The following is a 24,810-nucleotide window of genomic DNA, read 5'->3' as shown; positions in this document are numbered from 1 at the left end:
AGTTCTTTCTTTATATAGCCGCTGATTGTGGACACCTTGATCACAAACTACAGCAACTAAAGTAAATCCGGCTTCTGCTATTTTCCTGCTAGCTTCCATAAGTGTCTTCAAAACAGAAGCAGGAGTTCCTTTGGAACTAAAAAAATACCCAACAGGTTGCTTCCAATAACTACAAGGGCCTCTGACCATGACCACAAGTGCATTTGATGCTAACCACAGATTCACCGTAATTTTCGTATCCGTCGATTACATAATTTTTAGCGTTATACACTACACCTGTTTTTAAAGCCATTTCGTCAAAGGAGAGGACACACAAGGCAGCTTCTTGGATACTAACTTTATTGTGTTTATCAACACTGGACAGAACCCTGGTCTCCTGGCAAATGCTGACAGAGATCGCACTAACGTTTGCTTACTGGGTAAAATCAAAAGTTTTTTTAAAGCTTGATATGCAGCTGGGCTTCGAAGATATACACTTAGAGCTATGGCTTTGTCGTTTAACGTCCATCGACGACCATGCAAAGTTTTGGAACACAGCCCAATTTGAGTTCTGATAAAGGAATACAATTTCACTGGGACTATTTCTTCCAGTTGTTTCAGAATGGCATTCCTCGTGGCATTTATACTCCTAGGAGTGTTATCTATAAATCTCTTGCGCAGTCTACTGAGTTTGACCCTCAACTGCCGAATAGTTTTTGTCTTTGGTGTGACAGTGTCTTCGTTGTGACCTCGTACAGGAGTATCTGAGGTACAGGGAATAGGAGTAGTGGGACGTGAAACGGAAGGGTTAGGAGAGAAAGAACTTGCACTGCAAGAGGTAGGAGCGGACGGATCTGCTATGCAGGAATTTGAGGTGGGAAAACTTGCCATGCAAAAGGTAGAAGGGGAAGATCCTGCTATGCAGGGATTTGGGATGGGAGAACTTGTCATGCAAGAAGTAGGAGTGAAAGAAATTGTTGAAGGGTCAGGTGGATTTTCAGTGCAAGAAAGGGCATGGATCTTTGCTTTAGGCACAGACATGGACAATTGAGGGAAGGTTGGAGAAGGTGACGTGGTTTCTATACAAGTCACGGGGTCACGCACTGGGTCACTGGGTCCTTCATTAAACTTCTGGCGTTGCACTGGGGGAAGTTCACTGGTATATGGGCACGAACTGAAAGGAATCGCCGCCGCTATAAGACGTTTCCTTTCAGTCGACGTAAATGCCCATGGTTCAAAATGCCTTGCACAAATTTTTAAATTTCCTCGGATATACGTCGGAGTTCTTGCCAGAAGATCCGGTCTTGAAATGGCTGTAAGCCACTGCTTGCATCTGTAATACAAATTTACATCATGAACCCAATGGAATCAATGAAAAAAAAAAAAAAAAAAAAAAAAAAAAAAAAAAAAAAAAAAAAAAAAAACTGAACATACAGTACATTTCACTATCGTTACGTATTACGAAGTTTTAAATATCATTCTACTTACGAAAATAAGCTTTATTTTTTTGTATGTAGTAAAAATTAGCTTTCCTTCGGAACTAAAACACTACAATATATAGAAAAAATTATTTTGAGACCATTAACTTGAAATAAAGCAGTGCAGTACATTTTCAAGAAAGTATCTTATACTTCTAAACGTTAAAAACTGAGAAGTTATAGGTGATATAGTACCGTAATATTTCTGCGCAAATACAAGTGACTGAGATTTAAACTGTTACTCGAATCTTACAGCAGATCCCAGAAAGAATGAAATTAACCTTAACACGAACAATATTAAACGTAATGGGGTGGGTTGTTGCGGGTTTAAAACTGGGTTGGCTGGTTTAAACCAAAATACGAAAAATGTTCGTAAAAGGGAAAGTGTGAGTAAAATCTTGATGAACAAACATTTCTGAGTTATCACTTTTCACTCTCGTATATTATAGTTTATATTCAGAACTAAATTTTGCATTCATTACTCAAAGACATTAAACTACAAAAGCAACATTTGTCTTTTTATAAGCTTATGAATGTTTCTTTTGTGATTTTTTTTATGGTTTGTTATTATTGTTATGTAATTGCAATTAAAAGGAAAATTCTAAATATTGTTTACTATTGATAAAATACATCGAAATGCCGTACTTTCTTTGAGAGGGGGGGGGGGTAATACAAATCCCACGAGAGACATTTATTGAAATCAGGAGTATCTTTGGTATGGGTCAGAGCCAAAGTTGACTCAAATAATTCGTATCTTTATTCACTTTTCTTACTGATATGCAAATTAAGACGTCGTATTTCTTTAACTTGGACTAATAAAAGTCGTAGTGAAGTAACTTGGACTAAATTAGTTCTTCTGTACTCTGCAGTATTTTGAAACTGTCCATATGTAATTCTGTACAATGATTTCACTTCTGTAACTGTTTATCTTTTTGTCCTTCAGAAATGACTCTTGATATATATATTAGCAAGTGTGTAAAGGTCAGTACACCGTATTTTTATCAGTTCTTCGTGAGTGAGTCGGCAGACGTATCGCCCAGTTAGTCCCGGTTTAGAGTTCAAATGGAGGACAATTTCTGTCGGATGTAAGCCGAAAAGCCGTTTGGATTCCAATTTAAGCTTATGTGACTCCTTTCAGCATAACCTGGTTGTTGCATAATAAACTTATTTCTGTCCATATGTGATACAAATACACAGAGCAAATTATTTAAACAAAAAAAACCTTTTTTTTGTTTTTTTCAATAAAAACCTTGGTTTTTGCCAACCCTGGTTTAAATAATTTGTAAAAGTATCTTTCCAGCATCGAGGGTATGTGAGGCGAGTCTGACCCGAGGAAAGTACTCGCCGAGAATCGAAACCTATACAACGCGCGCTATCACTTGGACAAACACACAATGTTGGGACAATTCATGTGTAAATAAAATTGATTTGATTTTAGCGTCTCCTTCAGCAGCGAAGCTATATAAGACATGGACCTATAGTTTAACATGGAATTCGTGCCGCATCAGCACCCGCCTGGAATCTAGGCCGAGCCTCCAACGCCAAAGGCGCGTACGCTAACCGCTTACTCACGAGAGAACTGAAAAACGTAAACAAAAGAAAAACACTCGAACTTTCCCTATGATGCTTAGTATTCAAAGGAGAATCATCAGATGAAACAGTTATTGCCTAGCAATTGCATGATATACATTTCTTCAAAGCTCATTAAGTCACTGTAAACAGCACGCGCATAGATGTATGCCAAGTTTGCTATGCCCACACCTAACCTTGGTTTCCAAATTCACAGCACTACTGGCTCCTTGAATGAAAATCGTAGGTTCGATTCTCCGTAAGCGTTCATGTGGTTCAATCTTCTCGTGAAGATGCATGTTGACGTCCCATATAGTGTCGGTGCCGAAACGCCAAGTTAAAGTTCAACCCATCAACAATTGCTCACTAGTCCTTTCAAACTCCAACACTTCCAGTTACAGCACGACAGCAAATCTGCTCAAGTATTAAGCCTGTCTCACACGGATCTCAACTTAACATTGTTGCTTAACTCAAACTTCCATGCAATATTTTTTATCCTGAGGTGATGTAGGTGTCTCAGACGATCCTTGAAACTAGGTAGGTTTTACCAGCAGAGCCTCTCGTGGTCGCTGTATTAAACAGACGAAAAATACTTGAAGAATATGTTACGTTGAGGCAATCAACTGTCGTAATCGTAAATATTGTTTTTCTAGTTCACAATATGAGTTCATCCGAAGAGGATTAAATAGCCATAGCAGCGACATCTGCTCTGTTGCTGACACAAAATCCTCCCTCCCCTTCCATCCAAAAAGCGAGTTGAGTTGATTTTGAGTTTAACGTCCCTTTTCAGCAGCGAGGCTATATGAGACGTGGACCTACTGATTAACGTGGAATCCGAACCACAGGAGCTCCCGCCGGGAATCGAACCATCCAAAAAGAGAGAGAGAGAGTAAAGAAGAGGTGCTGGACCAGGGAGTGAAATCTTCGCTGCAATAATGCACAGGATAGCACCGTATCTTCAATGGTAAACAGGGTTGGCAAAAACCATGGTTTTTATTGAAAAAACCAAAAATCCAGTTTTTTTTTTTGTTTTTTTTTTTTTTGTTTAAATAATTTGCTCTATGTATTTATATCACATATGGACAGAAATAAGCCTTCTTTCGCCTTGATGTTAGTATGCAACAACCGGGTTATGCTGGAAGGGGTCACATAAGCTTAAAGCGGAATCCAAACCGCTTCTCGGCTTACATCCAACAGAAATTATCCTCCATTTTAACTCGAAACCGGGACTAATTGGCCACAAATGCGATACGTTTGCCGACTCACTCACGAAGGACTCTCCTTACATACATGTTAATATAATCGTGAAGAGTCATTAGGACAGAAGGACAAAAAGATAAACAATTGTACAAGGGGAACCATTATACAGAATTACATATAGACAATTTCAAAGTACTACAGAGTACAGAAGAACTAATTTAGTCCAAGTCAGTTCGCTACGACTTTTGTTACTCCAAGTTAAAGAAATATAACGACTTACTTTGCATATCAGTAGGAAAAGTGAATAAAGATACGAATTATTTGAGTCCACTTTGGCTCTGACCCATTTATAGATAAATAGATACCAAAGATTCTTGTTATTTCAATAATTGCCTCTCGTGGGGTTTGTATGACACCATCCCCCCCAAAAAAGTACGTCATTTTGATGTATTTTATCAATAGTAAACATTATTAAAACGAAACAATGTTTATAATTTTCCTTTGGTTGCATAACAATAATAATAAACTATAAAAAAAATCACAAAAGAAACATCCATAAAGTTAAATAAAAAAGTTGCTTTTGTAATATAATCTCTTTGAGTAAAGAATGGGGAATTTAGGTCTGAATATAGTACGAATAATATATGCGAATGAAACATGATAACACACAAATGTGTGTTCCAAGATTTTACGAATAGTTACACTTTTCCGATCATTTTTCGTTTTTTGGTTTAAACCAGTTGGTTTTATTTGAAAAAAACAGGTTTAAACCAACCAACCCTGATGGCGAATAATTAACTACTTACAGATCCTTGTTCGTACAAAAGAAAAAAAAAATCTACATAATGGATTATACAGAATTCCATACGCTATTGAAATTTGTAACGCCGAGAATTCAGCAGCGAGATACGAACATTGGGGAGTCTGTATTAACTGAAAAATGGTCTGTAGATCCTTGGATCCACCAGATTGTAGAACTGAAAATCAAATGACTTGTCCAAATATGTAAATGAGGGCAGTTATCAGGCGTAGAAAACTAAAATAAAGAAGAAAGAGCCATTTTTAGTATAGGTACTGAGTGCATCCGCTTAGCTCAATACTCACAAAAATGCCCACATAGCCCATAAAGTAAACTTATACCGCGCCGGGAACCCATCTCATGTACTACACCCGGAATTTTGTATTGTGCCAGCATTGTAGAACTGTTCCCTAAAATTTTACGAAATCCACATGACACCGATGACAATTAACTCTCATTGTTTCTGTTTTTTGCGCTGCTTTACTTTTGGCGCATTACATCTGAATTTTATGTTTACAAGTGTAGGATTACTAGTCTAAAATTATTATAAGTGCTTTACGACGGATAAAATAAGTGAGTTTATACGAAAGATGCCTTATAGAAACTATTTTCCACCGGCGGTGAATTTCTGCACAATTTTCAGAAGTTGTATTTTGTTTACAAGTGGAACGCTACTAGTATGAAACCATGACAAATGCTATTGAAACTCATATCAGTGCCAAAACCCACTCGTTTTCACTACCCTCGCTTATGCGGATACCCACCTTCGCTGACGCACCTGTTCCGTTCAGATGCACTCCGTCGCTAACGCTCGGGCCCTACAACTTCGCTCTGCTATGACTCGGTTAGATAGCATTCGTGCTTTTTATTGGCGACCTAGTGCAGGTAGTATTGTGTTTTTTTTTTTAACTGTAGTTTTCAAGTATGCATCCAGACGCTGTATTTATAGGCTAATCGTAAAAGAATTATAATTTTTCAACAATTGCTTATGATATCCCCTTTAATTTTAACTATGGCATGTGAATAATTATACTTGTTCACACCTGTAGTGTTTGGGTGGATACCTTCACTGCATATCTTCTCAAAAGTCTTTATTATTGCATTCTTTTAAATAATATAAATCGTGCTTTATGTTATACAAAAATCATATTTTTCGTCTGACTCTATTAATAATACTAATAATGCTTCTCTTGTCCAGGCAGCATTGTTTTGAAATTACAGCAAGAAAATTGAACGTCGTCAGGCGCTACACTTTTCTGATTGGTAGTTGTATGCAAGCCCAGAAGAAAATAGAAACTGCTTGTATTTCTTACAAGTCAGGATCCAAATAAGGACAGCAGAAAATTTCAAACTAAAGTAGGGGCAAGTTACTTCTCACACGATCATTAAGTAAGGTCGTGAATCGCAGCCTTACTTCAGTCCCTTCTGATGCAGGCTTTAGTGTGAAATGAAGATGCAGTTTTACGAGATGTCATTTTAAAAATGAGAATTCCTCAATTAAAATGAATGTACATGAAAGAAAAGCGTATGATATTAAATTTCGTTGACTACGTACACCTGCATAACGTAGACAAGCGGTATTTATCCTCAGAATAAAATTAAAAGCAAGGAACCACAACCACCAAGTAGCACACTGAGTGCCATCATAAAATCTTAAAATCTACTGGTAAATTTATTATAATTTCCGAAGTGTTCAATATTGTTGCTCGAAACAATAATTCTCCGGAATGCAAGCGAGAATTGACACAATCTATGGCCGTGTCCAAAAGTGCATAGTGCACACTTCGAGGATGCACACTCGAAGTCTACAAATCGAGTGCACACTAAATAGTGTACACTTCGTAAAATTAGCTTTTGATCAGCACTTGCTTACAGCGCTTCGTTGTGGTGGAATATGGAACATTGATGACAAAAGAAGGGAGAATTTCGCGTACTAGAAAAAATTAGCATGCTTTTTTTTCTTTAGATGAATGACTTTCCAGTTATATTAAAGATAAATAAACCGTACAGATTGACTATATGGGGTAACCATAAAATGATTTAAGAGTTTTTTTCATGTATGCCAACAGCTTCAGCTTTGCCGTGCCTGCAAATATTTGTCATTTTGGGTATTTCACGCGCAGATTAACAAGAGTGGAGCATAAATGCAATACATATATAATATATGTGTGCGTTGTCTTATGTGCACAATAAACTCGTAACAACATAAAAAACACTAAACTATTGGCGATATTCTACTTTATTAGGCATGCTTGCGGAGGGAATATTTAATAATCTCCCGAAAGAAGAGTAGCACTGGTGATTAGGGCGCTGAAGACACTTTTGCGAATTAGTTTAGGAATTTTATTGCAACTGAAAGTAGGCAACGTGCAAGAGCGTTAGGACACCGAGGGGAGCGGTATTTACAATAATGTGGCACAAAACTACTTTGGGAGAGGGTTGATACTGATTATAATTGCTTCCTGTACGGTAGATTTCACAACAATGACAGTATAATTGTTGTAGTTCTACTGTATTCTTTCAGTTCAGGCATACTGATTGAACTCTTTCTACCATATTGCGCTAATATTGAAGTTCCTTAGATGTTATTCTTTCACTGTGAATTTATTGATTTTACCTGGAAATCATCGAAATTGTGTCTCCGTATTCTTAATCTACAGCAAAAGTTAACACATAGAAGGATGACAAGGAAAGAAATGGTAAAGTTGAACAACATGAGGACCAAAATTATAGAAAAAAGCTATTATGTCGCTATGAAATACCAATTTATAAGGATAATGCATACTCAAGGCGAATAACCATAATGAAAGTAGTATGGTAAAAATAACAACAACAAAAAAAAAGTGAGATTACTATCTTATAAGCCTGCTTGAATGGAGTTCTGTATATTGTATACACTTCAACATTTACGTGCATTTTACTACGCTTTCGGCGCCCTACATCTCTCTTGAAATATACTCTCCTACATGCTTCCCACTGCGAAAATGGTTATTCAGTAACGAAACAAATCCTCTCGTCCAAATATAAACGTAAAATAAACTACTAAAAATATAATAAGAATTTTATGAAAATTAAGAGACGGTTTTATGAAAAAATACAGTATGTAATGTAATGGCTCTCATTGTTCAACTATACGGAAGAAATTATTGTTCATAATCTTTTAATACTGGGTACAGTAATGGGATTATATGAATTAAGAGGAAGGCGAGTCTTTACTTTGGACATTTCTTTCAATGAATCGTTCAATGAACGATTCGTAACGAAGACGGAAAAGAAAGTGCTCTGCGGGGTTCCAACCAGCCTTCACTCGCTAACACTCGCTCGTCAATATTATGTGAATTAAATATTATACTTTGGTACAAAAAGGAACCAACCTACCTACTACCTTATATACAGTATATGGGTGAAGAGGCAAGTTGTTAAAACCGGAACCAAGAGATCAAATCGCTAAATCGAAGAATAAAAAAAATGAAATGGCCATAGTAAAGACTTACCAGGAGTAATTTGTGAAATCTTTGATAAATGTGGAGAAAGGAATTTTTGATCTGTATTTCACTTTTCGGTACCTGTCAAAAATACACAATGTATGGTAATTGGTATATTACAGTCTCTCTCAAGTGCAAGGAAATATGGTATCGTTGAAAGGAATTCGTTTAGAATCAAAACTATAAAATTAGGCTTATGTGTCTATGAATTAACCTTTGCGGCTGCGGCTGTAGCTGTAGCTATAGAGAAATGAATAATCTATGTATACTATGCTAGAAATTAATATATTCATACACCATTAAAATTTGTCATTTACGTGCAAATAGCCGCATTACCGATAGTGCAACTATTTCAATTAGCTACATAAACCATGTAATATTTAAGCACAAATGTCTTTATAGCATTAATAAAGAAATTATTTGTTTGTTTTCCCTATACTATTTTAAATTCTATTGCATACTCAAAGAACATAACGTAAATACATTTGTTATTTGCGTAATATTTTTATATTCGACTTGTAAAATCACTAACTTGTATGTTTATCAAGTAAATTATTATAAAATCAGTCCACAAATATATTTACTTAAACAAAAATATTAAGAATATGCCTATTAAAATTTTATTAGGTCATTCTACGAGAAATCGCCATATTAAGCACACAAGTATACTAACGTAGTGTACATCCTCGCACACTACGCACTATGCACTCGCACACTTGTGAACTTGGACCTTTTGACGCACACTAGGTGACGTCACTTCCGGAAATAAGCGTACTTCAAATGTGCACTTGTATCTTTTGGACACGGCCTATGTTTGTAGAGATCACGTAGCACAGATTAGTGAGTATTTTCATATAAACGTGTTCATATAAACGATGAAGTTCAGGAAACCATCAGAATCAATTGTTGAAAAATTACAATTCTTTCACTATTTTCATATAAATTTAGCGTCCGCAAATATGCCATAAAAACTACAATGCCCCCCCCCCCCACATACACAAAAAAAAACTAACATATGCCAGGAGTCAAAAAAAGAGACATGCTAACTAACCGACTCTGAGTAAAGCGAAAATATTGCGTTACCGGCAGTGCGGGGCGGAAGGGGCATAGGAAACATGCGTGTCACCGATGGTGTTTATGTACGTAAGTCAGGATAATGCAAAATATATATATATAGGTGGCCGAATCGTAGCAAGGAGCCTGCTCAAGGATTGCGTCTATAGGGAGCAGACGCGTAAGTGATAGTGAGTAATTGCGTACGCGATGGTAGTGAAAACTCGTGGGCTTTCGCAGTCATGCGATTTCCTATAGCACTTGCAATGGTTTTATACCAGCAATGCTACACTTGTAAACATAAGATAAAGTTTTGTACACTGTGCAGAAATATTACGCCCTCAGAAAATAGTTTCCAATGTGCCTAAACTTGAGCTACCACCTATTATAAATTGAAACTCTATTTTTATTTATTTCGGGCTGATATTTATGATCTTCCCCAACACATATCTCCAGTGCTACTCACTTCACAAAATATGTGTGAGATAGCGAAGGGGGTTAGAAGCGCCGCAGGGCAGGTTTCCTACCTTTATCACAATCTAGGAAAAAAGAAAGTACTCCGTTCTGGAGCCATGAAACGAGCTGGCAGAAATACTGTCATCCTTTATTACGAATTGCAAGTGACGCGCTTGTTTGTTTATTGTTACGTCGAATATGCGCTGAAATAATGGTTCAGATTCCACTTCTCTTAACCGCTGTACTAAAAAGAAAAGCCAATCTAAGTAAACATGCAGATTAAGAAAGGTTCTATCAAATTATTGTTTTGACAATTCTTTCTTTAAGTGACTTCCTAAGACTTTCCACAGTGTTATTACCCTGCCGCATGAGCAACACTTAGGTATACATTGATCAAATGCATGCAAAGTGATGTGCCCTGGGAATGATCACGTGCCATTCTATTATATGCAATTACAAAATCATTATCACATGAAGTTCGCTACTAGTGTCCTAGAAATTGTTTCTTAGGCTAAGAGTTGCATTTATAGGTGCCGATTTATTTTATGAGAACTCCCCCAAATGATATAAATACGCGTTCGGACGTATGCTATAAAAACGACTGTGCAAAAACACAAACCAACCAGTCCTATGTCAAGGGCGAAAATGATTTCTATCTATTCAGGGCAGCAAGGGGGTTTGCGCGAAAGCGCGTAGGAAAGGAGGCGGCGTATCTGCGAAGGAAGGTATACACATTAATCAAGACATCGAAAAAAATATATCATATCGCAATCACTCTCTGTAACACCACTGTGGCCCTCGTAATGACTTGACACTAGTAACATTATATTTGTAAACATTACACTGGTTTCCAACATTGTGGATATATGCTTCGATAATAGGAATTAATATTCTACACAATTCTCTTTTACACGAACTCACTCACTTTAACCATAACATTACGATATTCTTAGGCAGTACCAAACAAACCTTGCAATGTAAAACCCCCTCGTCTAGACACAAAACTAAAATCAAAGTTGTCTAAAGCTTTTCATTGTCATTATTCTGTTAATCCCCGCAAGGTTTTCAACGTGCTAATGACGACTTATGAATAGGTTACGTTTTATTTCATCCACTAAGTAAATAACTTTGGCGCGGCGGAGCGTATATAAACTTAACGCTTCTTCTCTGAAGAAACAAAAGAAAATGCTCTCCAGTGCACCTATAGAATAGTCTGTTAAAAAAAATCTATAAATTATTCACCGAGAAGCTGTAAGACTGCTACTAAGCTGGCACGCCTATAACAATTATTTCGGCATAATCCAGCTTAGCACGACTCCACAGGTGTGCAGATTGATAATAGGCGTGTAAACTGATGTCTTTCCCTTACAAGTACAAACTTGCGTTCTTACGTACGAGAAAAAAAAAAATACTGCGTAAAGCACAAACTTAGGTTAGATGGCTTGTAAATGCGAAAATGCTACCTTTCTGAATCAGCAGAAGTACAGTGCACGAGCGCAAGGTTTTGACATGGGGAGAAGACACGTTAGCGACGGTGGGCATGGCCATAAACGAGGAGTAAAAAAACCTTGGTTAGATGGCGAAAAAAGCCATAATGGTATCTAACGCACACGCACAGCAGGGGCCCTGTACGACTGTGATTTTATAAGGAGCAGGTGTCATAGACAGGGAATTCGCAATATCGAGAATAGTGAAAATAATCACATAATTTTGAGCACGCAATGATTTCACATTAGTAACTCCTTACTTGTAACCATAAAATGTATTATGCGGAAATGGTTCACTAGTGGAAACTAGCATGTTACAGCCATAACCAGTGTTTCTTCCAGACATGTTTTTTGGGGGCATTGCCCCCCGGGAGCTCTGAGAGTCCCCCCCTTCCCCCCGTACGAGACCAAAATAATATGTCTATAATATAATAATAAATAGAATAGCACCAGCAGTGACCCCCGGAATACTAAGTGTGCCCTCCCGAGACATTATTTCTGAAACACTGGCCATAACATACTCTTGTCTGTTTTATCCCTAGTAAGTAAGCACAAAATACATGTTCCCTACATGTACACAAATGCTTCAACAATGGAAATTATTATCTTATACAATCAGTTTTCATATGCAGTCATATGCCATAAAATCACACGACGGACTATTCTGCGGCATGCCCGATCTTCAAGTTACAAGTAGGCATTATTTACTTTACTGAAACCTAACTTTACTTACCAAAGTAAAAAGCTGTAATTTATAATCTCATTTGGAGAATGAGTTTTACCTCTAGACTTTCCATATATGAAGTGTGAAGTTGAAAGCTACTTACCTTTCGTTGTCTGTATGAAATCTAAAGTACGGCACATCGGAGTCCCTTTGATATTCAGCACACACAACGCACTTGCTAGTGTTTAGCATTATCAAAATATAAAATATTACACTATATATACAAAAATATATACAATATATATAAATACACAAAGAACCAATTTTTTATTTTCGAGCAGATACCAACGCGTACACAGTAAAAACCGTCGCTACTCGTCTTCGCCTAACGAGAGTGATAACAATAGATTTGAAATTTACCGCTTTCACTGGCCGCTATAACATAAACGATTAGCTTTTGTTTTCAGTAGTTCATACCTCCCGAACTCCTTCGGGTGGCGGCGCTAGTTGTACCACCAATTTCAGCGGGAAAGGGAGGTCGATCCTCTTATAATAATCACTCTACGCTTGTACGTATGCATTAAATGTGGGAATTCTTCCTGGAGCCATTTACAACGTACATCACCACACTTCGATTGCCTCTCTCATTTCCTGCTGGTTATGCAACCACATACGGTACATAAACATTGACCGCCAAGCTTGTATCATTTCCAGCTTTCGACCTGGTACCACGACTTATGAATTACTAATGGATAGACTCGCCCTCGATGTTTATCTCGAGCCCCCTTTTCCTTGGACAATTTTCCGGGAATTCCTTCGTTTCTTTGAGGAATCCCTTGCGCGCGCATTGCAGAGTTATCAACCATGCATATCTGCATAGCGCAGGTATGATTTCCATAGTCATTCATTGGACCGCCCTCTGTCTGATTCATACTTTTTGAGATATTCGTCTCTAAACGTCATTTTCCCACAGTATCGACAGCCCCTATCTCCGTTACGAAGCGTTTGCGGACACATGTTTATTAAGAATTTTTTGTTAGTTTTGGCGTGTACTATCTACGGTTTAATTTATGACCATTACTTATTAAACACCTATACAGGGTGTAAAGAAAGGTTGTTTACAACGCTTGGGAGATGATTCTACAGATGAAAACAAGTAAAAATGTCTATGTAACATAATGTCCATCTCGGCCTCCTAACCGAGTTACGGCCATCTAAAAGGGTGGGAAAATGAACTCTGAAGACTAATTCTGGCAAAACAATAGAAGGGCGGTGTTAGGCGGCCCACACAGACTCTCAACATGCACTATCCAAAGATACTAAAATTAGATGTGTACAAGGCGAGCGCAAGGGATTCCCCAAAGGATGCGAAGCATGCCGCGGACGTTATGAGGGCAAAGTGAGATGAGAGGATGTATGTGAAGTGTTCGTGTGTTAAAATTGAGTTGAATTAACACAACCATTTTTTACTGTGTAACGGAACATATTACTACTTTTTCTTATTTCAACCTAGAGAAGCGGTTAATTGACTCTGGTGTTAAATAAAGATAAGACGTAGTCAGTTCACCAGTATGTTCCTTTAGGCCCTTAAAATACCAACAATACAGCACTGTTGGGAAACGGATTCGAGGGGTTCTAGGTTCCCTCAGACAGTAATGTGCACGTTCCCTGTTACACATTTGCGGTGTCCTAACGTTCTGTTCAAAGACCCTGTTGAACTGCAAACGCTACTTTTTCATTTAACTTCGGGTGCCTTACCAGTGCGGAGCCAAACAGTTGGTGTGATTGGAAAAATCTCAACATTTTACACTAAAAGCCACCTATTTAAAATAAATTTTCTCCCTCCGTATTTTCGTATCTAAATTTTCGACGCCATAATGGTGCCCCTTAGGATATGGCGAGCAAGACGTCACCGAATTAAACACATAAAATCTCATAGAATCGAAAACCAAATGTTTTTACACGCCAACAAAATTCAAAGAATAAAAAATACAAGACTGAAACCAGATCGAAACCGCTACGCTAACTACTAATAGTGCTTCGGGCAGCTGTTTGTTGAACCAGAGACTAGTTTTTGATCCTGTTTCGGTAGTATATTTTTCACTCTGCTTATGCACCTACAGAGGGTATCACATAATTGCGTAAGCGTCATTACTGAAAACAAAGCACTATTATAAGACTAAGCGCAAAATCGTCTAACCATCAACGGAGCAGCCACATAAGGGAAACGTAGAGATACCAGATTGGAAAATTAAAATATACACAGAGACACTAAAAATGCTTCTAAGATGAAAATTTAGTGCTACACTATCTGGAGAAATGGCTACACAGAATGGTGCTTATTCAAATTTAAATCACTACATTGTGTACGACACAAAATTTTCGTAAAGACGGTGCAAAATTTTCATAAAGACAATACGAAATGACGCAGAAAGTAAAAGAAAAATGGAAATAAATGATTATCAATATGTGCATAATGCACCTGACATCATAAAAACATTAATTTGCTTCCGCGCATACCCACAATCACTAACGCACCAACACCAGCGGACACAGACGTCTATCTACGGTTCACAACTAAACTGTATGTGAACTACAGCTTCTAGTGACGTACCATGTCCAAGTTTATTCGCTTCTTCTACACTGGCCTATCATCTGGCTTCTTTGGTCGTATAGTGGAATAAAACACTGTGATGAGTGCAGTTCAGAAATAGCGGTCACATACAATGGTTTTGTTGAAAAACCTTCTTTTAAGCCCTAAAATCTTGTATTCCCGTGAATCTTCCTCAAGTATCTGGAAGTATAGAAACCTGAAAGAGCAAAGACAATAGAGTCCTGTGAAAGTTACCACGTCCAGCATAGTTTGAAGATACTAAGAATTAAACTTGTGAAAGTAGCTTTTCGAATACCTTCACTGGATCGAGTGCATATCTTACGGAAGATCACATGCTAATGATGCTTATGTTATTTCTGTTAAACAACAAAATTACGTTGTTTGCAGAAATATGTTAATTAATCTATCCGAGTTAACTTTACAATGCCCGCTCCAGATAGGTATACTCACCCAGAAACGGGACATTACACTCTATTCATTTTATGAAAATGGATCAAAACTTCCCTAACGTTAAGCTAACCTGTTCCTCACCTACCCTACTTATACATATCTTACTCTACTCTACACAAAACTACCTTTTTAAAGCGGCCCTACCTATTGATGTGCAGCTGCAGCGTGTATTATAAAGTTTACCCATCTATCTTTATGAAGTAATATCTATGGGTAAGTAATACAGAATAAATATAACCTGTAAAATTTCCAGTTTCATGCCCTGCTATTCACTATGAGAATATACAAACAGAAAATCTAGAAATAAAATCGGTTATTCCACAAAGAAAGACATATAAAACTTAGTAATGCAAATGATTTGAAACCAGGGCTCAAAAATAACGATATCTTATTAAAAAATCCTGTTTCCTTTTCTTTCTTTTACTTAAATCGATTTCAGATTTAACCAGTCTGTACTTTATTTAAAAAAAAGGAATAAAATTGAAATGTTTCATTTCTTAACTGGTAAACTACGGTGGTTTCGGATTACTATATTAAGTTGTTTTTGAACGTTGATATATGAGATTTATAGTAGTTCTAAGTTGGGGGTGTTCAAGAAGAAAGAACAATGAAATCTCCCAAATAAGTTTAATTTGGAGTGTGTATTTAAGTATCACTTAGTGAACTGTATTATACACTGAATTAAGTCTACCACAAACAGATTCCCCTGACACACACCTGTAAGATCCTGATGAAGATAAGTATTCCATTTCGTGTTATACGTTATAGTTCAATTTTAATCCTGGTCAAGTTTTTGTAAACTACGCTGATCACCCACTGTGTCAGCGATAATAAACGTTTCACGAATATTCTTTCACTTACAAAAGTAATCAGTGTATCTCTACAGTCTGAAACTAAGTCTGTTAAAGGCAGAATATTGAACTTAAGTGAAGTGCATGATAACGACGGACGTCGAGTTTGCGTCGTTTGTTGTCTGTCACTGGACACGATCTTTAAAATCATTAATATCAGAATCTTTACTGAGATGGATACTCTAGGAGCTCGTGGATGTGACGTAAAGCCACGTTCAATAATAATACTTTTCCGAGTACGGGTTCCAAAAGTTCGGAAGGCTTTTGCTGAGGGATGGGAGGGGGGCCAGCTTTTCACCTGCTTTTTTGCGATATTTTACTCAGACTCCGTCGTTTTATAGGTTCCACACGTTAGGTTAGATTAAGTTATAAATATTTAATTCACATAGTATTGCTGACCGAGCATTAACGAGTGAAGGTGGGTTAGAGCCCCCTCAGGGCACGTTGTTTTCTGTCTTTCTTTTCCCACATAAGTCACTAGAAAGTTCAACTTTGGTAATCTAGCGCTAAATTAGTTAAAATTATCATGACACTTCATTCAAACATCAATTGTCAATCACCACCACCAAACAGGGTTTGAAAAAACCCGGGTATTTTTGAAAAAACCCAACCCACCTGGGCCCATGTGGGTTTTTTCGGGTTTAATTGGGTTCTTTCGAAATATTTCAATGTCTTTGGGGTAAAAATGTTAAAATATGATTTACATTTCAAGATTGTCATTGTCACGACTTGTAACACTTTTCTATTCTCAGGTGTTTTGAAAAAAATGCCGCCATTTTGAAATTTTTTATTGGATAGCCGAAAAAATCTATACAGCAAATTTAGAATGTCTCGTGCTTCTACCCTCAAAATTTGAACTTAAAAAGTCCGAAAATTGTACCCTGTAGCATGGATACACGTTATTTTGAATAATGGCCGCCATTTTGAAATTTTAAGCCGGCAAAATATATACAGCTAATTTAGTCTCTCGTGCTTTTACTCTGAAAATTTCAACTTGAAAGACCGAAAACTGCCCTTTGTAGCGTGGATATCCGCTATTTTTTTTTAAAGAGCCATTTTGTAATTTTACGTCCGTATGCCGCCAAAATCTATGCAGAAAATTTAGTGTCTCCAGTTTGTATCCTGAAAATTTAAAAGACCGAAAGTTGAACACTGTGTAGTACAGGCAGACAAACGAACAAATGTAGATCATCCCAGGAGCCTGAGTGACGTTCGGCAAATATGATTACCGAATAGCTATATTAATTTGAAACCAAGATACATAATTCATCAAAATGTCTTATATGAAATAAATATTTTTCAACGTAAAATAAATGGTTTTATACTTGAAGTTCACTTTCGATGCTTTGTGCGTTCAATTACGAGAATTTCCCGAGCACTTGTTGCAAGACGGTTCTTTTCTAGTGTTTGCCAACTATGGAAAGTAGAAAAACCGCACCCCCGCAAAATTCCCTATGATATAGGTCTAAGTGTGACGTATCTCTCTTCGGACCCCCTCTCCCATGGGAAGGAAAATACTATCGTGAACAAAAGTGCATTAGCACCTGTATTCTGCATATCCTTAGTACATTCAATAATAAGATTAATGCTATAAATTAGGAATGGCCAAAATTTTCCGGATTCCGGAAATTTCACTTTCCGGATTTCGGAAAATTCCAGAATTCAGAAATTTTTCCGAATTCCAGAATTGGCCATCCTTACTATAAATGAGAAACTGAAATCGGCATTGATCATTTATTTGTATTTATCACCACTTCTTTAAAATTATCGAAACAAATGAATAAATAATTTACTTAACAATTTTGGAGGAAAATGAAATTTATTCTTTAAACTTACACTTCAACTACAGGAATTTCTTTAAGAAGTCCTTTTTTTTACTCTCAGTAAATGTATAAAGTTCCTTACAAATAAATTTCAAATTTTCCGTGATACAGTCCCTGTCATCTCTTCAAAATTATGTAAGCAGATGAACAAAATATATTAATCGTTGATAGATGGTGAAAGGTGAGTTTTGGATTTACAGAATGAAAGTTACTTTTTTAAATCTATACTTTGAACTAGATACAAGTTTGAAAAAACCGGTCATAAATGGGCTGGTAAGAAGTTTGCACCGGTCACCGGCTTTAATCAAAATTACAGCAATATTTGCGGTTAGGCCGGTGAAAAACCAACCCTATTCTTTTCCGAAAATTAATTTAAAACAATTAACAAAGATAGGCCTATAATTCGTATTTTATAAAGTAAATGTTTCAAAATGTATTAAATGAAACTAAATATCTTCCAGCGTAAAATAAATAGTTTTATTGTTGAAGTATTCACTTCCGATGCTTTGCGCATTCAATTGCGGGAATTTCCCGAACACTTCTTTCACGACGGGTTTTCCCTGAAAATGCAGCTTGCTTTACTGTACATCGAAACTTCAATTAATACTGAAGTTTGAGTTCGGCACTTGAAATAGTGAGCGTTACGTAGTCTTGGGAGCTCCGAGCATTAAGCTTCTTCATTTTGACAAGAATTTTTATGCTATGGCTGGTGTTGATTCTACAGAATGCTTATTTGAAGGGTAGCAACAAATGACTGTTGTTGGAAAACCAAATTTTACTGAATACTTTTGTTACCACCAAAGGTAAGAAATAATACTAATAGTTTTACTAATGCATTTACATATTTACTGTTAGTACCGGCACCTATGACTTTAAACCCGTCAACGTATGAGGGATAACGTCTCTCGGCGGCGCCGAGTCAGCAAGCACACTATTCACGGAAAGTATTTTTCTAAAATACAGAATTGCTGATTTTACTTTAAATAGGCTACAAGCATAATCGACACATTAATTTATTCTATAATTATCTCAAGCTAAGGGAAGTTTTTTTTTTTTTAATTCATTCATTTAGTTTATTCAGAACTTTATAAAGCTCTTATGTTGAATGTTGTTGTCTACCTTAAGCTGAAAGCATCTAATTCGCCCAAAGAAAGTTAAAAATCTGATAAAAATAACTTTCAGTGTAATCACCTTAGTTGTACCAATAATATACTAACAAAAAGCTCAAAAACCCAGGTGGGTTTTAAGGCGGGTTTTTTCAGGTGGGTCCAACCCTGCCACCAAACCACTTTTTTTTTCTTTTTCAGTTTTGGCCTCCTACCTCTAAACTGTTACCCTTATTTTAACTGGCGTAAAGCATCTGTGATGATTTTACACTAGTAACCCTCCATTTGTAGACCTGAAATATAGCTGTATTACTTGGTATTTGAGTAACTGCCATACTGCCGGACCAGTTTTAGAGAATTTACCAAATGAATCGGAGAATTTATTTTGGTTTGTGAGGAGAATAATTGAAGTTAAGAAAATAATTCTTGTTATTAGTCCCTTCCGCCTCCATACATAGCCGCTTACAAAATGGAAACGAATTGAAACTACAGAAAAGAAAAGGACCATCTAAAAAAATTAAAACTAGAATTGAACCTATCTTACATTACTCGAGCAGACGGCTCTACCAAATTTTGACACATCTCTTACATTTTCAGGTCAGGTTAGAGCTTTGTATTTCTTTTACCAGATCATGCACTAAATGAAAGGCTCCATTACTACTTGCAGATTGACTTCAGGAAGGCTCAGTATAAATACAACGTGGACGTACGGCACAAAAACTAATGCCTCAAACACGAACCAAGCTGTGCAAGGTCGCTACTAAAAAGCACGAATGCTAACTAACAGTCAGAGCAGGAGGGCCCGAGGCAGGAAGTGAGGGGGTTCGTCCATAGAAAGCACGCGCGTCAGCAACGGGGTGTATACGCCTAAACAAGGATACTGGAAGAACACACACATACAATACCTTCATTATTACTCAAAATTCATTTTCAATATGCTGTGCACTGACACAATTACTTATATTCACACCGTCATTCCTTCATGAAAAATTTTTGAGTTCTTATTTCACCTATAAATGTTCTATTTGGAAGAATCGCCTGCTCGAGTGAACCCAGTACATTTTGGTACTTTTCGGATAGCATTTACCATCTCCCCTAAAGCTGTGCAACACAAGCCATGCATTTTGACGTATAAAGTGTTTCTACTATCCACCCACCGCCCCTGACGCGTCTGCTCATACGGACTCACCCTCCCGCTAACCGCTCGGGTCACCCTGCTGAGCTCCTGCCGACTCTGTTAGATAGCATTCGTGCTTTCTATTGGCCACCTAGCACAAGTTGGTCCGTCTTTTATGCACTATTTTTAATACCATACGTCCACACTGTATTTCGAACAATAGTCACTACCAAGTCAGCCAGGGTGATAATCTACTATTTTAGGGGAGAAACTAAATATTATTCCTTTTTCATAGCTTTTCGTGTGGTCCGGCGATACAGCAGTAATGCTTAGTATTTAATTCTGGTGCCTACAGAAATGTATTTCTTACAAATATATCTTGCCATACAGAATATTATTCTCCTGTATTTTTAATATAATGTGCCTAAACTGGACCAGCACTACTCATCTTTAGTGCTACTTCCCAACTTGTCATGAACAATAATACACATTACAACTATTAATTCTTGTTTACAGATTCAAAGAAAATTAATAACATATTTTATGATCCAAATAACATAGTAACGTAATTTATTAGCCTGCATACCCGGAATCCTTGATACATGAACCAAAATGTTATCACCTGGTAATTCTTTACAACAGCTACTTCTCATCTCCCGTGCACACGTGGATACTTCTATATCATGTACAAGGTTTAATAGAACACACAACATACCCAGATCATGTTGTGTTCACACTAAAACATGGAGTGTGAATACATCGTGATCTCGGTTTATGTGTTGTATTACCACTTGTACATTAACTAGAATCATTTTTGTAGATAGTACAACAGTAAGAAGTATCCACGTGCACGGGACATGCCATATGTGTTTTCAATTCCCCCACACATAGTCTTACATTAAGTACAAGGGCACTAGAAAATCACACATTAAGTACAAAGAAAAATCTCAGGAATGCAACAAAAAAGAGAATAAGGAGCAGGAAGCATTAATTTTCACATACCTTAAATCGTTGGTGGATATATGCGAGCAACTTCCAACAAAAAGTTGTGAACCCTGTTGCGAGGGGATACTTTTTCTTGAAAAGAAAGGTGATCAGAAGTCCAATAAAATGGTGTTTTTGTTCTCATATGTCGGAATGCTGTCCTTTGCGTCTCGCCTAAACCGCTCGGTATTCTGCGTATGAGCGCCGTTAGGGTATGTTGATCTGTGACGGGATCAACGCAATTCAGGCTATGATGCACTGTGAAGTGCTGAAATCCCACCTCAAACAATTTATCACTATCGCACCTCAGCACTTCTGATCTTCACGACATACATGAATACATTACCAGAACCAACCTCGGGTATCAATTCCGATTTTAACTGGAGGTAATCAGTCAGTTCTCCAAAATAGTCGAAAGAAATCCCATAGTTAGTTCGTATCGTATTAGCCGCCGCCATTCTCTTTTTGTTCTTTCCAGGGTTGCCAACAGGCAGTCACCGTTTAGTACTAGATCGGAGGTTTGAAAATCACTAAAAATCACTAAACGATAAACGATAACTACAACTGCAATTAGTACTCATTGTTTTCTTCTATATACCCTTTCAATGTATTTGTCCCCCACCCGAGCTAAGATAAATAAAAATTGGGATTACATGTTATTCTTGTACACTAAAGCAAATCACGGGGGGATGAGGGGGACATATACTTCCAATCTTGGAACTGAGGGGACTCTTCCCCCAATAATCCGATTTGAAATGCGTTTTTGGGGAGAAATGTGATTATTTGTGTCCGTTTGCCACAAAGGAAAGTGAGATGAAATTGATGCCCCCCAGAATAAACCTGAAATCTGCCCGCCTCCCAATGTTGAAGACAACTCTGCCCTCCTGATCGTCTACAGCATTGTTTTCGAACTTCATAAATATTTTGAACATTTCTTTAAAAAAAATGGGAACGGTCTTACCTGCCCCCCTCCCCAATGTTGAAGACAAATTTGCGCCACTGCTTTTGTACAAAGAAGGCAAATAGAGTCCCAATGGAGCCCACTCTCATTTGCTTTTGCCTCCGGACAAAATTTTCTGGAGGAACCCTTGTCAGTATTGTTCGTATTGTTTGGTCTCTCAGCTAGGAACCTAATAGTTAGGTTAATAATACAGAAACAAAGTATAAATATGCAAAATCATATAACAGTTTATGGAAATTATCTCCTGTGTATTTCTGTATAATACCTTGGACAATGGAGTTCAATCCTCGAACCCCTTTGCTTACGCCACTGCGCCACTGATTACACATATAAAACGAAATGATGGGACAAGTTTAGTGTGATTGAATGTGTCATGTAACTGTGGTCACCTTAACAAGTGTGTCACAGGTGAAATTGTCTGTCTGCTGCTGTTTATTTTCTGGTGCATACGTTTTATTCATACTACTTATATTGTTAAAATTTATTGGGAAACAAGTAAAGACTGTGCCTGTGTGCGTGACAAAACGTAAGTGTACCGGATACTTATTACTCCATTTGCTTCAGGAAACTGCTTACTCACTCTAGCAACTCCCAATCACACCCCATCCCTTTTCGGTTAACGAAAGAGACAGCGGGTCAAAGATAGTGTCTATTTTCCTACGGTCATTTACAATAGGAGTTTCATTTAGTCAAAGGGGAATAAAGGACTGAAAGTTTTTGTATTTGTTTCGAACTGAAATATACTTCTTCCTATTATTTGAAGAACCCTTTCTTTGTCGTATCTCTGCATCAGAATTGAAATACCAAAAATCACTAGAATGTGCAGATTTTCTCAAAGTAGCTACGTACTAGATCACTAGTTCAACAGTAAAATTACTAAATCTAGTACGAAATCACTAAAAGTGGCATCACTGGTTCTTTCTTCTTTGCCAATCAGTGTAGCCAGTTCAAAGCACCAAATTTATGTATATTACTGTTACAAAAATGTAATGGTTTAAAGTGTATTCCTTCTATAAATGGGCAGTTCGGCAAATTCTTTGAACTTCCTCTGCTGGATTTTACAACACTATCTCTTCCTCCCCCTATCCCTCTTTTGACCGCATTTGCGGGGTTACAATGTCGCAGGAACCACTGTATCTCGTGTCTCTTACTTTCTCTCCCAATACAATCGCTAATGTGAAACAGATGTCAGGCCTCCACATTTTGCTATAATCTAGTATAATATATATGTATAAGAAACTATATATGTTGAACAACAATTTTCTAATCACTGACTGAAAGGACAGCGTTTGGAACTGTGGCAACTAAGTATTCCACGTGGACTTGACGAGTGGTTGTCAAATGCTGGAAATGAGAGTTCTGGTTGGCCATTTAGTTATCGGGGGTGTCTTCCACAAGTTCCTGGGGACGATGACTTATTTATGGCACTTGCTCCCACACGTAGAAAGCGGCATCCTTTATATACAAACTGAACACATATAGATGGAATACACAAAACTGCCGTAGATGGCGCTCCCAAAATACAAAATTTATGAAGAAATGGCATGAATCAGATGAATGCCCGCGTAAGAGTAATGAATGTATTATCTGTCAGGGAAGTAAATGTACACCTATTCTTCGAGTCTGGCATTCCTGCGCTCCATCCATGGAGAGTATGAGAATTAAATCAATCAAATGTTTACTCAGGAGCAAGAAGAAAAGTCTAGTCTGAATCAGAGATGTTCACCCTCGCGAGGGTGGCCCTCTCGAGGGCATCCTCACCCTCAAGTTCCCTCGCCCACAGTGACGCGAGGGCGAGGACAAGTTTTGGCCGCGAGGGCGAGGGTGCGCGAGGGCGAGGATAAGCTTCGATGGCGAGGGCGAGGATAAGCTTCGATGGCGAGAGTGAGGGTGCGCGAGGGCGAGGACAAGTTTCGGCAGCGAGGGCGAGGACAAGCTTCGATGGCGAGGGTGAGGGTGCGCGAGGGCGAGGAAAAGCTTCGACGAAGAGGGCGAGGGTGCGCGAGGGCGAGGACAAGTTTCGGTAGCGAGGGTGAGGATGCGCGAGGGTGAGTAAAAGCTTCGATGGCGGGGATGAGGGTGCGCGAGGGCGAGGACAAGTTTTGGCCGCGAGGGCGAGGGTGAACGAGGGTGAGGGCCAAGTGTTACTGCGGGAGCGAGGGTGCACGATGGCTAGAGACAACTTCGTTCAGGAGAACGAGGGCACGCGAGGGAGGAGGACAAGCTTCCTTAAAAGCAACTGTTTTGGAGTTTGCTATTTGACCTCTTTTGGAGAGAGGCAATATTTAAAATATCATCTGTTGGCAAAAACCATGGTTTTTATATAAAAAAAGTTTTTTTTGTTTAAACCAGGTTTTTATGGTTTAAATGATTTGCTCTATATATTCATATCATATCTGGACAGAAATAAGTTTGTTTCGCCTTGATGTTATTATGCAACAACCGGGTTATGCTGGAAGGGGTCACATAAGCTTAAAGCGGAATAAAAACCGCTTCTCGAGTTACATCCGAGAGAAATTGTCCTCCATTTGAACTCAGAACCAGGACTAATTGGCCACAAATGCGATATGTCTGCCGACTCACTAAGGAATCCTTATTTACTGGTAGCGACTGCATCCACACCCAGGTACAATATTAGTGTGAAAACTAGATGGAGGTTTTTCCATTTCTAGCCAATAGCTACTCGCACATCAGTTTTAGTGACGTCAAAAGGCAGAACGTCATAAACAATTTG

General features: G+C 37.9%; 1 long non-coding RNA gene across 2 annotated transcripts in view; it reads right to left on the bottom strand.

Moving 5' to 3' along the window:
- LOC145674460 (uncharacterized) overlaps positions 1-21,574 on the bottom strand; it is a 79,671-nt gene extending 58,097 nt beyond the window's left edge. The window contains exons 1-2 of one of the 2 annotated variants that reach the window (XR_014128942.1): positions 21,134-21,574; positions 14,785-14,980 (exon numbers count right to left, since the gene is read on the bottom strand). This is a non-coding gene — a long non-coding RNA (uncharacterized LOC145674460). The remainder of the gene's footprint in view (positions 1-14,784; positions 14,981-21,133) is intronic. The other variant, XR_014128943.1, reaches the window with a different exon arrangement.
- Between the last annotated feature and the right edge of the window lie 3,236 nt (positions 21,575-24,810).

This window comes from Thermobia domestica, chromosome 17, assembly GCF_964235325.1.
Source record: "Thermobia domestica chromosome 17, izTheDome1.hap1.1, whole genome shotgun sequence".
Classification (NCBI taxonomy): domain Eukaryota; kingdom Metazoa; phylum Arthropoda; class Insecta; order Zygentoma; family Lepismatidae; genus Thermobia; species Thermobia domestica.
The sequence above is the reverse complement of the archived record's forward strand: the minus strand, read 5'-3'. Positions and strand labels throughout refer to the sequence as shown.